At 33.3% G+C, this 14631-nt stretch overlaps 1 long non-coding RNA gene across 1 annotated transcript in view; it reads right to left on the bottom strand.

Annotated features, from left to right (window-relative positions):
• Positions 1–11679: 11679 nt before the first annotated feature.
• The window catches only part of LOC114671383 (uncharacterized), a 45739-nt gene continuing 42787 nt past the window's right edge, over positions 11680–14631 (bottom strand). Inside the window, exon 3 of the long non-coding RNA XR_003721365.2 lies at positions 11680–11829. This is a non-coding gene — a long non-coding RNA (uncharacterized LOC114671383). The remainder of the gene's footprint in view (positions 11830–14631) is intronic.

Here is a 14631-nt window from a genome sequence, read left to right as displayed (position 1 = left end):
TAGGTATTGTCACACATAGTTAAGCATTTACTCGGTCTACTTAAAGAAAAACAAAAACTTAGCCACTCTTATAGATTGAATAATAAAAATATAAAGTCCCAAACCCCCTGTGAATGTGGCTTTTCTTATTTGGAAATAAGGTCTTTGCAGATGATCAAGTTAAAATGAGTTCATTGTAGTGGATCCTAATCTAATGTAATCGTATCCTTATAAAATGGTACATTTCAGCATAGAGACAGATACACATACACACCCTACTATGTGAAAGTAAAGGCAGCAATCAAAATGGTGTATTTATGTATATATCCAGGAACATGAAAGAGTGACAGAAAACCACTAGGAAAAAGTGTGGAGCAGATTCTCCCACATGGAAATTGGACTCAACCCCGGTGGCTACCTAGATCTCAGACTTCTAGCTTCCATCCTGAAACAATCATTTACTGTTGTTTTAGGCACTCAATTGTTGATACTTCAGTATATATGCCGGGTAAATTAATGGACCCACATAAGTAGGATGTTATCAAATTTCCACATTATATTCCAGATTTATATAGGTCATAAATATTGTTAATATTTCTCTCTCTACTTAATTTGTTTGAGAGGGTGGGGAAAATGTGATATAATTCATTATGTACTTAATGATTCAGATATATAAAATATCAAGCATCAATACCAGGCATTAGAGTCAAAACAAAGTGCAGGAAAAACTAAGATATTTAAAAGTAGGGCATCATAGGAAAACAGAATATATTGTACTTAGGTAAAAATATCCATCTTAGAATTGAGCAATTTTTGTTAAGTAAAGAAGAAATGTTTTAATGACATAATGTAAATGCTTATCTAACTAATGAGAAAAACTTGACAAGCAAAGGGTTTAGAGACAAGTACAAAATTCCATTATTTTGAAGGTAAGTGCTTCTGAATTTATTTTGAAATTGAATTTGGTTTAATTAAACAAAAGTACTCTCTTGGCTCTCTGAGTATACAGGTGGGAATCAATGAAAGTCGTTTATCATTGGGTTCAACTTATAAAATTTTCATGATGAGGTTGCTTCCATATTTTAAAAATAAACACTAAAATTAGAAATTGCTGTAGAGTACAAAAAGGAAATAAAATGCACTTTAATTCCTTTGAGAATTTTATTCCCATTAGATCATTTTTTTCATTTTAATAAAATATAACACATTTCATAATTTAAATAAAAAGTTTTATGTTGAAAATAATAAATCTTAAATTCACATATTAAGAACTAACCTTTTAAAATTATTTGGTATATCAAAAATCTTAAAGCACCAATGCATTTGCTGAAAGACTACCAAATAACAGATTCTGAAAAATATCTAATAAGTGTATTTGCTGAATTATCTCAACATGAATGTTAATTATTTAACACTGGTGAAAATAATGCTTGGAAGGTTCTAATAGTTTTATAAGAAAGTTAATCTAAAGTTATTAAGCCATTTTATGCCACTTTTATAGGAATATTATAGTAATGTATAAAGTGGCATATATAAATTATTTCTTAAACTGTCAAGTGGTATATGAAAATGAGCCATATTATTACTTTAGTTAAACCAAATGACCTCATTAAAATGCTCTCTAAAATGTAATCTATGAACAAGTTTTTTTTTTTTATAGTTTCTGGGAACTAAATAATTTCTGGAGTATCAAATACTAGTGCTTCTCAACTTACAATATGGTTACATCCCATCATAAGTTAAAAATACCGTAAGTCAAAAATGCATTTAATGCTGGCAACAGAGTAGACAGTCCTAGACTTAAAATGGTTTGACTTATAATTGACTGGCTTTAGGGTCATGCAAGAGCAGTATGCGTTTAGTAGAAACTGTGCCCCCATTGTAAGTTATAAGAAACTCAGGGGCTTACAATGAGGGTTACATCCCAATAAACCCATTGTCAAGTTAAAAACTGTAAGTTGAAACATGGTAATTTGAGGACCAGGTGTACACCATGTTCTTAGGCCTTGCTGTGGTCTGAATGTCCCCTCCAAACATTATGTTGAAATTGATTGCAATTTTAACAAAATTAAGAGTTGGGACCATTAAGAAGTTGTTAGGCCATAAGGGCTCCACTGTCATAAACTGATGAATGCCATTATTGTGGGGGTGGGTTTCTTTTTGTGTTAGTGAATTACTTTTAAAAGGGCCAGTTTGGTCCTCACTCTTTCTATCTCTCTCTCTCACCCTCTCAACTTCTGCCACAAATGATGCAACAAGAAGGCCCTCAGCAGATACCAACCCCTTGATCTTGGATTTCTCATCCCCTAGAATCATTAGCCAATACATTTCTGTTCATTAAAAATGTCCCAGTCTCAGGTATTCTGTCATAGCAACACAAAACTGACTAAGACAGAAATTTGTACTGAGAAGTAAGGCGGCTGCTGTAACAGATACCTGAAAATGTGAAAGCAACTTTGGAACTGAATAATAGGTAAAGGCTAGAAGAATTTGGAATAGCAGGTCAGCAAAAGACTAGATTGCCAGAAACAAAATGATGAGGAGATTCTGGTGATGGCTCAGAAGAAGAAAGTTGCAGAGAAAGTCTCCAACTTCTTAGATATTACTTAAGTGGTCATGATTAGAATGTTGGTAGATATATGGACAGGAAGGGTCATTCTGATGAGGTCTCAGATGGAAAAGAGAAATAGCCTATTGGAAACTGGAGTAAAATTCATTATTTTTTAAGTGGCAAAGAATTTGGCTAAATTGTGTTCATGTCCTAGGATTTTATGAAAGACAGAATTTAAAAGCCATGAACTACTATGTCTGGCAAAAAGAAAAATCTAAGCAACAAAGTATTCAGGGTGCAGCATGACTTCTTTTAGCTACTTAAAGTAAAATGCAAAAGAAATGTTAAAGATAAAATTTATAATTAAAAGGGAAGAAGAATGGAAAGATTTAGAAATTTCTCAGCCTGACCATGTAAAGAATGAAAGAGTATGTTTGGGAGAAAGTACTAAGGGTGTAGCCAAGTGACCAATTGCTAGAGTATAGTATGAATAATATGCAGACATATTTAATTCATCAAGACAGTGGGAGAATGACCTGAAAGGCATTTCAGAAATCTTCAAGGTAAGCTAAGGCCTTTAGTGTAAGGTTTCTGACAGGTGCTTGTAGAATCTCAGCCTTCGCTGCTACACCACTTCTCTGCTACCTGCCTTCTGGCACAGTACTCCTCTGCCGCTCCAACCTTGGCTTGAACTAGCCCAGGTGCTGTTCAGGCTTCCATTCTAGCAAGTACAATTTATAAATCTTGGAGATATCCACATGGTGATAATTCTGCAGACTTACAGAATGCAAGAGCTATGGAGGCATGGCTTTTTCTACCTAGATTTCAAAGGATGTTGTGGACAGCTTTGGGGCCCAGCAGAGACTTATTGGAGGGGTGGAGGTGCTACAGAGTCCATACTAGGGTAATGCCTACTGGAGCTATGGAAACAGGCCTGCCTCCGAGTCCCCACAACTGTAGAGCTACCAGTGTGCAACTCCAGCTTCAGAGAACTCCTACCCAGGACAGCTAGGCTCTGTAAAGGGATGGGGCTGCCTGAAGGCTTGGGGGCCCAACCAAGCCAGAGAATGAGACTGCTTGAAGACTTGGGGACCCCACCCCTGCCCCAGCACTTGGAAGATACAACATTAAGTCTAGGAGGATTATTTGCTGCTTTTTCCTCAGGATCTGTTACTTTTTTTTTTTTTTTTTTTTTTTTTTTGCCTGTTGCTCTTGTTGGAATGAGAATATCTATCCTGTGTCTTTGAAGTTATTAGCTTGTTTAATTTTACAGGTCCATAGCTGAAGGGAGAGTTGCCTCAGGATGTACCATGCTTTGACTTCATCCATATCTGATTTAGATAATACTCTAGACTTTGAACGTTTGAGTTGATGCTAGAATGAAATAAGACTTTGGGGGCTATTGTGATGGAATTAAAATATATTGTATTTGAGAAGGACATGAGTTTTGTAGGAGCAGGACAAAATAATACAGTTTGAATGTCACCTCCAAAATTTATGTCAAAATTTAATTCCCATTGTAACAGTGTTAAGATATGGGACTTCTAAAAGGTGATTAAGCATGAGAGCTCCATCCTCATAATGAATTAATGTTGTTATGACAGGAGTGGGTTCACTTTATAAAGGAGTGAATTCAGCCCTTGCTCTCTTTTGCTCTCTCTCATCCTCTACCATAAGATAACTTAGCAGGAAGGCCTTCTCGCTTGATGCCAGCATTTGACGTTAAACTGTCCAGCCTCCAGAACTATGAGAAAATGAATATCTGTTCTTTATAAATTGCTAGTCTCAGGTATTCTGTTATAGCAGCACAAAACAGATAAGACAGGCCTTATGCTTCCATGTTTTTTATTCTCTTACTCTCTAATAAGCTCCTTCTTTTTTTAACTACTTGTCAAATATCCCTTATTTAATTGGTTTGCAACTTAAGTTTTATTTTTTTAAACTTTTCTGATTTCCTCCACTCCTACATCCACAAGCAAAGCAAAGTACTCAACATCCCAAGCTCCTGTTATATTTTGTTTATATCTTATTTGTAATATTCATGTTGTAACCATCTGCAAACATGTCTTCTTCCATCATAAATGTAATTTTAGGATAAGGAATTTTATCCAGATTGTTTTCATATTCTTAAAATGTATTATAGTGCTTGGTGCATGAGAGTCTGTAGAAGGATGTTTACTGATAAAATAATAAAGTCATGTTTTTGTTACATATTAGCCAAAGGTCATAGGTTATTTATATGTATATTACTCATCCCCACCAACAAACTATCAGTGTTATAATTCTTCATAGATAATTTGTACGTCTTGGGTTTCCCAGGACAATCAGGGTTTACATTAATTGTTCTGGCATTCTGTTTGGCTGAGCTTTTCCCAGATTTATCATTTTTTTAATAAATAATATTATTTATGGTTATGTTAATATAAGTTAAATAGTTTGACTTAAACCAGAAATACATATTTGTATTTATGCATATTTGCATTTCTAGTTCAAGTCATCATCTCATCTGGTAGTACATGAGATACAGAGCAGTGAATATTTTCTTGGTTTAACCAATTGTTACATCTGAAAGATGAGCAACAAAAATGTGTTTCTCCTTCTATCTTCTAGGAAAAGCAATCAACACTTCAATTTTAGGAACAACATGCTGATAAAATGAAATGTGCTCCAGCAAAGACCAATTAAAACAGTTAACTTTTTCTGGCATGTGGGGTTGGGAAGTATTGGATGGTGTTGCTTCTGCTGGCCAGTTGATTTATTACTCTGGTGCAGTCAGATGTACCATGACCTTTCATGGCCAGTGCTTGGTGCTTAGTTGAAAAAGATCTTTTATATATATCTCCACAATTTCTGGGATTTATTCCAAATAGACAGGCTCTAGACATGCACCTTTTAATGTGCTATTTGGCTGGGGTCATGCCTTCCTCTGGAAGAATTCAGGGGCAAATTTATATTGAGACCCCATAACTCGACCTTGAATAGTATGTGAAGGAAGAACACACACAAGGTAGCAGTAAAAATATCAACTACATGGAGACCCTGAAGTGTCCTTGATAGTCTATAAATATCAGTTTTCTTTTCCTTGTTTAGGTGTGCTCTCAAAATCATTTTTAGTTTTTTTCACTGAGCTAGTTATACAGGTCAAATTTTCAGAAGACTTCAATTCAAGATCTAATACCACCCTTTTCTTATTAATCACTTCTCTTGGCTGTCCTCATTGCCTTCTGGGGTTCCACAGGCATTTTTACTACTGTGGACATTTGGAAAACAAAAGTATACTTTAATCATGCTCCCTGAAACTTTATAAATATAGCACTTTGGCATATTACATCATTTACTAAATGGAATGAATATTACATACTAATAAATGAGAACTTACTAAAAGATTAAATAAGGGTAATTAGGTGGAAAAGGATAAATAAAAATACTAAATTTTTCATTAATATATTATTTTCACCCAAGGGTGGCTGTTTAATCCTGAAAAAAAAACTGGAAGATGCTTATTTTTTATATTGTCTTTGCTATTCTTGAGAAAAGCTTGATTAAGAATGATAAACTCAGGAGGATCCTCTACTGACCCCAAACTCAGTGCCAGACTTCATTTAAAGTTACAGAAAACCAGGAGGTTTACTAAGAAACAATGAGGAAATGCTGCTAGTTTTCTTCTCATAGCTTCCTTTTTATATCTTTTTTAAAAAATCTATAGAGAGACATTTGTAGTCCTGCGGCCTGTAAAAGTGATGTTTGAATGTATTCTGCAAACTTGCAAAGCTAGTAACTCATAAAATATTCCTAAAGTTGGCGAGTTTCATAAGATGAAAGGTTCACACAGCTCTAACAAGTAACTAAAAAGGAGACTGGTGTAGTAGGCACCGATACAGCAGTTTAAACCTCATGCTGCACACGGGGCTGCAGTTTGAATTCTTATTACGGACCAGGAAAGATAACACACCTACCACATTTATCCTTCATTGGTGTGTTTAAGAGTAATAGACTTTCCTGCAAAGTAATGAAAAATATGAACAAAATAGCTCTAGCCTTTCCTCTTAATTTTTTCCTTAAAGGAAGATTATTTTTTGTCTATAAAGAGAATTTTCACATTCATATTTAGCTCTTTTTGCTCTAGCTTGAAAAACGGGTCTCTAGTTTCTGCCAGCACTTGTAACCAAGGAGAATGATTACAACATGCAGGTTTCACTGATTGGTTGGAACTGAAAGCTGCACAGATTGATTTGGAGTCCTGAAACCATCTCTCTATTTTCTAATCTCAGTTGTTTCTGTCAAATGCCGGTATAGAACAATCATATCTGTTTTGACTGACAGCATAGCTGACAAGGAAGATCATCGTCATATCATTAGTATTTAGGAAAAGCTATGAATATATAGTCTCGTGTCACTTAACAACAGGTATATGCAATCTGACAAATGTGTTGTTAGGCAGTTTTGTTGTTGTGCAAACATTATAGAGCATACTTACACAAACCTAGATGGTACAGCCTGCAATATACCTAAGCTGTATGAGGTAGTCTATTGCTCCTAGTCTACAAGCCTGTAGGCAGCTGTAACACAATGGTAAGTATTGATGTATATTAACATATCTAAACACAGAAAAGGTGCAGTAAAAATACAGTTATAATCTTATATAAAGGTGCAGTAAAAATACAGTGTTACAATCTTATGGGATCGCTGTCATATATGCAGTCCATCACTGACTGAAAAGCTCTTCTATAGTGAATGAGTATAATATTTTATTTCTGTGGGCATATATATATATATATATATATATATATATATATTTAAACTAGTTACAAGCACAATTTAGCAAATTAAATAGATCTACTGTTAAGAATTTGTTTTTATTCATAATTTCCCAAACTACTTTGAGGTAGTATCCTAAATAAGATGAGGAACTAAATGAATAAAATATCGTATCTAAAGAATACACATTAAGATTTATGTGATAAGATTTTTAAAATACTTAAAAATAATTATTACCCTTACAGATAATATATAACAGCCTAATTAGACTGTGTCTCATATACTGAATATATAGAAGCTCAGTTAATATGTATTTACTTAAGCAATCTAAAGTTTTCCATTTCATTTTGAAAATGTACTGGCTGAACTACCATGGCTAGTAGCCATCTCTCTCTTCTACTCTACACCTTCTGGACTTCTCACTTCACCTAATGAGAACAAGGTTAGATATTGTAATTAAAGACTGAAGATGAGTTTTATGTAAAAAAGGTGGAATACAAATCAGCCAAAAAAGTCTCAAAGTAAAGACGTTGTCTTTACATCATACAGTGTCTGTATATGTTTTAAATTTAAAAAAAAAAAAACTTTTAATATATGGCTACATTTTTTGCTGCTTTATGGTTTCCCAATTTAACCTAATTTTTCAATTGACTAATTGAATAATTGTCCCAATCAAGCAAGATAAAGAGGCTTCTTGTAGAGAAGTATTATATATTCAGCATAAAATAAAGATAATTTTAATATAGCATAGTAATGGCATCGAAAATTATATTTTGATCTTAGAATATTTTAAACGTGTCTTTGGTTTCTTTAATTTAGAAATGCTCTAACTTAGAAACAAAGCACATAGAAAATTACAATTGCAAATAGAAAGAGGGCAAAAAAGACTGACCTTGTATTTGCCAAGTTTTTAGAGGTATATTAAAACCTCCACCTGGCATTGCCTATTGCCTTGATTAATACTATCCTCCCCAGAATTTGATGTGAAAAAAAGATTCTACTATTAAAGATTGATACTGTTGTTTTGCAGGTCTTTGCATAATAAATAATAAATCAAGCAATATCCTGATGAGGAATTACCTTAATTTCATACTATTTCCTTTTTCCATTTTATACTTTACTGTGCAACATTTTATTAATATTTATTAATAGATATAAGTGAGAAAGTAAAAATGGAGGCCCTCACATTCATGACCTGGACTGAAACTCTCAGCTAAGTCCTTAAGTCTTAGGTTGTTGAACATAAACTATTTCACAGAACCCTAAACTAAAATAAGACTATTCAGTGACCAAGATGGACAATGACAAAAACAAGAACAATCCTTAATTTTATCTAAGCATAAACAAAACAGGAACATTGTCCAGGTCACAACATACCAGATACAAGTGACTGTTGTTTCTTCAGCAGTTACTTTATCCTCAATTACATTAGCCTCACTCTAGTATATCATCCATATAGGTAAGATTTGGTGACATACCCAATCATAAAATTGCTCCCATTTCCTGGTAACAGGCAATCCAGGGCAGTCTTGCTTCCTTAATTTCTTCCCCAAATAACCAAATCCCAAATGATACAATAGGTTCTTTTAATACCCTCTAACTGAGATAACCTCACATTTCCCCATTGTGTGAGGTATTTATTGCTGCAAACAAGAATAAACTCAGGGGTGTTCCTGGTGATCTTTGGCTATAGGATATGGACACAAGAAACAGAAAATTGATTCTAAGTGTTTAAAGACTTTATTGTGATGGGGAGAGGTATTAGCTAAAGTCCTGGGAGAATATAATGCAGGAAGATAAAGATAATAGGGAATCAAAGATCACATTGTCTCTCCTCCTAGAATTGTATGCAGCTTCATACTAGAGAGTGTTATAACTTATTGATTAAATTACCCAATTCCGTGAAAGTATGCTGAATAGAAGCAGGAAAGCTGTTTCTGTATGCTCAGTTTAAATTACAATTAAGTTTCCAGCTGGAGATCCACAAAATATAGTAGAACCCTCACAGGGATGGTATTCGCCTTGTTCTATTTTAAGATTCCATAGCAATATCACCTTATAGTAACAGCTGTTTGTAGCAATGGGATTGGTATGAATTTTTCTTCTACTGCCTGGCAAGTTGAAAAGCTATAAAGTATTTTCAGTTCATTTCAGGTTCAGGTATCCCTAGGAGCAATTGTCTTCATTCAATCAGAAAGGAAGGTACTAAGATTGCAAAACAGAGATTAAGTAACTGAATGCAAACTGCTGTTGGTTGAAAACTCCAACTGGGACTTTATTGCCAAGCACCAGACATTAGAAGATCTGTGACTAAATTAGCCAGAGTAAACATCCTGAGGTACAAAACTAGTGCCAGCTCACTGAGCTATCAAAAAGATAAGTGGGTTGACAGAGGGGCTGAAGAAAGACATAAGTAAATATGGATAAATTCAATACCTGTTCATATATTGATGGACATGATTTGAAAAAAATATGTCAGAATCATAAATTCAGTTATAAATATGCAGAATAAAATTTTTGGAAGGTTTATGCTCTTGTTAGGAAATAAATAACTATATTAGGATTAATATTACATATTTAATTTGAGTCTCAATATAAGAACCCCATGAAAGTTGTTAAAATAATGAAAGTAATGCTGATTTAATAATTAGACATTGAAAACTTACATCCTCAGTGGCATTATTTATTAAAACAAGCACAGAGAAAAAATATTTTCCTTCTCTTCCCCTACTATACTTTTTAAATCTTAAATTCTCAGTTTAAAAAATGTGTAGTTATAATATGCATTCTAAAATTATAAAAATTATAATATTATACTTAATGACTTTTTTTCCAAACAGAAAACATATAGCCAGGACTCAGATCAAAAGTCAATGTTACCATCATCCTAGTTTCTGTCTAGTAACTATTTTAATATCTACAATCTAATTACATTCTTTATAGAAATGGTATCCTCTGCCAAAACTAAGATGAGTAACTATAATTGTTGTTGTTATTATTATGATTTGTAGTAGTACTAGTAGTAGTGTAGTATGTAATGTCTTAGCTCCTTGACATGTTTGAATAGAAAGTTCATAAAATAACTGAAATTTCAAGCATTTGAATTTTAATCTTTAAAAACTGTTTTTAGGTGAGTTTTTTCCCCCAAATTATAGGCTGTCATAATAAGTTTGAACTTTATCTATAACAATGGAAAGCCATTAAAGAAATGTATGCCCTAGAAGGACATGAGTGCACTTTTGTTTTGGAAAAATAAGACATTGGGGAATGTAGATGATGAGTTATTAAGAAGAAAATAGAGTTGCAGTAGAGAGAACCAGTTTAGAAGCTAGGGAATTAATACATTAAATAAATTATAAAATTTAAGGATGTCTCAATAAGTTTGAATGTAATGGAAAGTATTTAGCAATAAATGAAAAGAATAATCATATTTAAATGACTAATTTAATATGAAGATTTAGTGGAGAAAAGAGTTATAGTCTCAAGTTCTTGTTTGGTGGATATTCATATTATTAATGGCAAAAAAATATAAGTAATAGGTCAGAGCTAAAGGCTTATATATTTGAATAGTTTCCAGTCAGGTTGATTTTATACCAAAATAACTTTTATGAAAAAGAGAAAGTAGTAACAATGCTATAGATTATTTACTCTCTTGCCAAATAAATACTGAAAATTACAAAAATACTATTTTTCATTTGATTGTTAAATAGGCATATTCATCTTAATATTTCCAACCTGAGATCCTGATTCTTCCTCAAACCATCCCCTCCTTAATGTTCCCACTCAGTTATTGGTCATGTAAATTGTTGGGGTAAGGATTTGCCACAGCACTGCGAGTTGTTCAGATAAAAAATTTTGATATAATCTTTAACTTGACTCTTTCTCATGACCCATATCTGTTTCATCTGTAAATCCTTTTTGCTGAACCTTTAATAAATACCCAGGATTCCATGTTCTTACCCAACCGATCGCTACCATACTGCTTTAAGTCACCATCCCAACTCTTCTGGATTATCAAAACAATCTCATAACTTGCCTTCCTACTTCTGCCCTTGATGCACTTTCATTTTATTTGCAATATGGTAACGAAGGTGATTCTGTTAAAACATTTCATATCATGTCACTTCTTAGTTTGGAACCTTCTATTTTTTTCTTACCAGATTTAGAATTGAAGCCAAATTTCTTGCTTAAAGTGAAAAGGACTACATTACATTCTTCCATGCTAATTTATCTTTTATTCTTTCATTACAGTCACACAGGCATGATTACTGCTTCTCAAACAAAGCTGGCATGCCCTCACCACAGGACATTTGAACTTGATTTTTTTTTCCTGCATGGAAGTTTATTATTATTATTATTATTTTATAGAAAAATAAAAATGTATTTCTCACAGTTCTGGAGGCTGAGAATTCCAAGATCTAGGTGCTGGCAATTGGTGTCTGATGAGGACTTTCTTGCAGTGTCCTCACACAGTGAAAGGTGGAAGGCAGAACAGCGAAAAGGGAATGAATTCCCTCCAGCAGCTTCCTTTATAAATCTGCCTGGAGTATTCAAAAACAAACAAACAACAAAAATCACAGTTAGTTCTCTCAGTTCTTTCAGGTCTTCACACAGTTATCTGCTAAGCCTTCCTTGCTCACTTATATAACATTGCACCATTACTTAACCATTTCACTTCCTCCTTCCTCACTTTATTTTTAAAAACCCCCATAGGATTTAATAGTATCTGACCCATTTTTTATACTTTATTTTTATTTTCATACACACACACATACACATACACAAGGTAATATTTATAAGCAAGGATTATTGTCTCTTGTCACAACTGCATCTCTAACATCTAAATATATTTAGTGTATATATGTTTAAGGTATAGATATTTAAAATTAAGTAAACAATAAAATGTGGCAATTTTGTTAAAAATTTATTGCCTATGCTTAGTGAATATTAATCACTTTAAACAGATTTGGAGCTATCTTTAGTAAATCCTAAGAATATGAAATATTAATATTAATATCACTGAACTTTAAGTAATTGCTGTAAGGACCTACAAACATATGCACATGCAGTGTACAAAAGTGAAGTCCCTGGCTTTGATATTGTACTATAGTTATATAAAATGTAATCATTGGAGAAGATTAGGTGGACAGTATGCAGGATGAATCCATACTTATTTCAAAGTGAAAAGTTTAAAAAGTAATTATGTTAGGCAGCTCTAACTTTTACTTAATAGGTACCCTCAATTAGTTTGTATTTATCAGAGAAATGCTTTGTTTTTCTGGTTTGCTTAATTCTTAGTTAAAAAATAACAAACGATTTTATTGCAGAGGAATATTCCTAATGCATTCTTTCACTCTCCTTTGATTTTTATTATTATTATTATTATTATTAATTATTATTTTGAGATGGAGTCTTGCTCTGTCACCCAGCCTGCAGTGCAGTGGCGCAATCTCCGCTCCCTGCAAGCTCCGCCTCCCTGCAAGCTCCGCCTCCCTGCAAACTCCCCTCCCGGGTTCACGCCATTCTTCTACCTTATCCTCCCAGGTAGCTGGGACTACAGGCGCCCGCCACCACGCCCGGCTGATTTTGTTAGTAGAGACGGGGTTTCACCTTGTTAGCCAGGATGGTCTCGATCTCCTGACCTCGTGATCCACCTGCCTCAGCCTCCCAAAGTGCTGGGATTACAGGCGTGAGCCACCGATCCTGGACTCTCCTTTGATTTTTATTTAAACTAAAACTAGCATGACAGTCACATTGAAAAATTCCTCATGACAAAAATCTCTTATCAGGAAAATATGTTTGAGACACATACACATTGACCCTGTCATCGTCAAGCTATTGAAGGGGTTGCTTCTCATAAAATATGCACTTTTTACTTCAGTACTTCAACGGTACTTTATGTTTATACACTTTAAACATTTTAATTGCTGAGTCATTTAAATCTTTCAAAATGTAAGCAATTATTTCAAATATTTTTATATTGGCTAAAACCAATTATGTTCTATACTGTAATGCAATCACTTAGTTGTTTCTTGGGTGTCTAGGACTAAATATTTTTAGATGACTTTTAATTATTTTACCAGAGTTGCCTATATTTTTTCTTTTACTCGCTTTCATTTTCTTCTGTTATGTTCACTTTTTTTCTTCGTTTTCCTCCACTGTTTCCAATGATTATTAGCCACAGAAGGAACACTTTGTAACTTCCCTGACTAAATAATGTCTCTTACTGCTTTCTCTTTCAGGAAGTGAATACTTATTTTATCTGCATCAAAATTGTATGAACTGGAATGACATTTATTTGTCGTGTGTCTCCTGTAAACTGAAACAGTTCGTCAATTTTTCTTTGTCTTTCCTTATTATGAAATTATTTTTGAGAAGTGAAGGTCAGTTATTTTGTAAACTGTCCCTCAATCTGGATTTATGTGATATTTTTCATGATTAGATTTACTTTATACATTTTTAGTGAGAATGCTCTGAAAGTGATTTTTTTCTTTTGTTCTCAGTAAATGAAATCAAGAGGAATATAATACTGATTTTTCTCAGTATTAGTGATATTAAATATCATGTTTTTAAGGTGGTGTCTACTAGGTTTCTCCATTACAAAGTTATGAATTTTAACTTTTGGATTTATAAGAAAAAAAAGAAATGTATTTTGAAACTGCTAGAAAAGCTTGATGCTCATCAAATGTTCACCAACAATCGTTATTAGCAACCATTAAGTATTTTCTAATTCCACTTGTATCTTTCCATATCTATATATCTGTATCTATGTGGATATAAACATAGCTATCTTCCTATCATAAGGAAGAACTCTCTTTTTCTTTACCTATTTATTTGTTATATATATCAGTTTGGATTCATGAATTATTATTTTATTCAATGTGTTAAAAGCAATTACTCTATTTCAATTTGCAAATTTTCTATTGATGTATCTGTCTGTCCATAGTGACGTGTCCATTTATGTCTACAGAACCTTGGGAACAAAAGTCAGAGGTTTTGGTATTTCAGGAAAGTAATGCTGTGTATATTACATATCCCTTGAAACATGTGAGTGACCACATATTTTGACAGTGAAATATATGAATATTCAAACTAAATATGATTATAAAGACTGTATATAGCATCCTAGTCAACTCGAATCAGATTTAACCATTAAGTGAATAACATTTTGGTTCTCAAAGGTATAGGAATTTAGAATTCTGAATAAGGCATTGTGAACCTCTGCCTGGTTCTCCTTCTATTTTGAATAGTGTATTATTTTATATTTACAAAATGCATGTCACCTTTATATTGTATACTGTTTAGGCTAACGGTAAAATCTAGAGCTTAAATATGATTATGAA

The sequence above is a fragment of the Macaca mulatta genome, chromosome 12 (genome assembly GCF_049350105.2).
Source record: "Macaca mulatta isolate MMU2019108-1 chromosome 12, T2T-MMU8v2.0, whole genome shotgun sequence".
Classification (NCBI taxonomy): domain Eukaryota; kingdom Metazoa; phylum Chordata; class Mammalia; order Primates; family Cercopithecidae; genus Macaca; species Macaca mulatta.
Note: the sequence above shows the minus strand (reverse complement) of the source record. Positions and strands in the feature narration are given on the sequence as shown.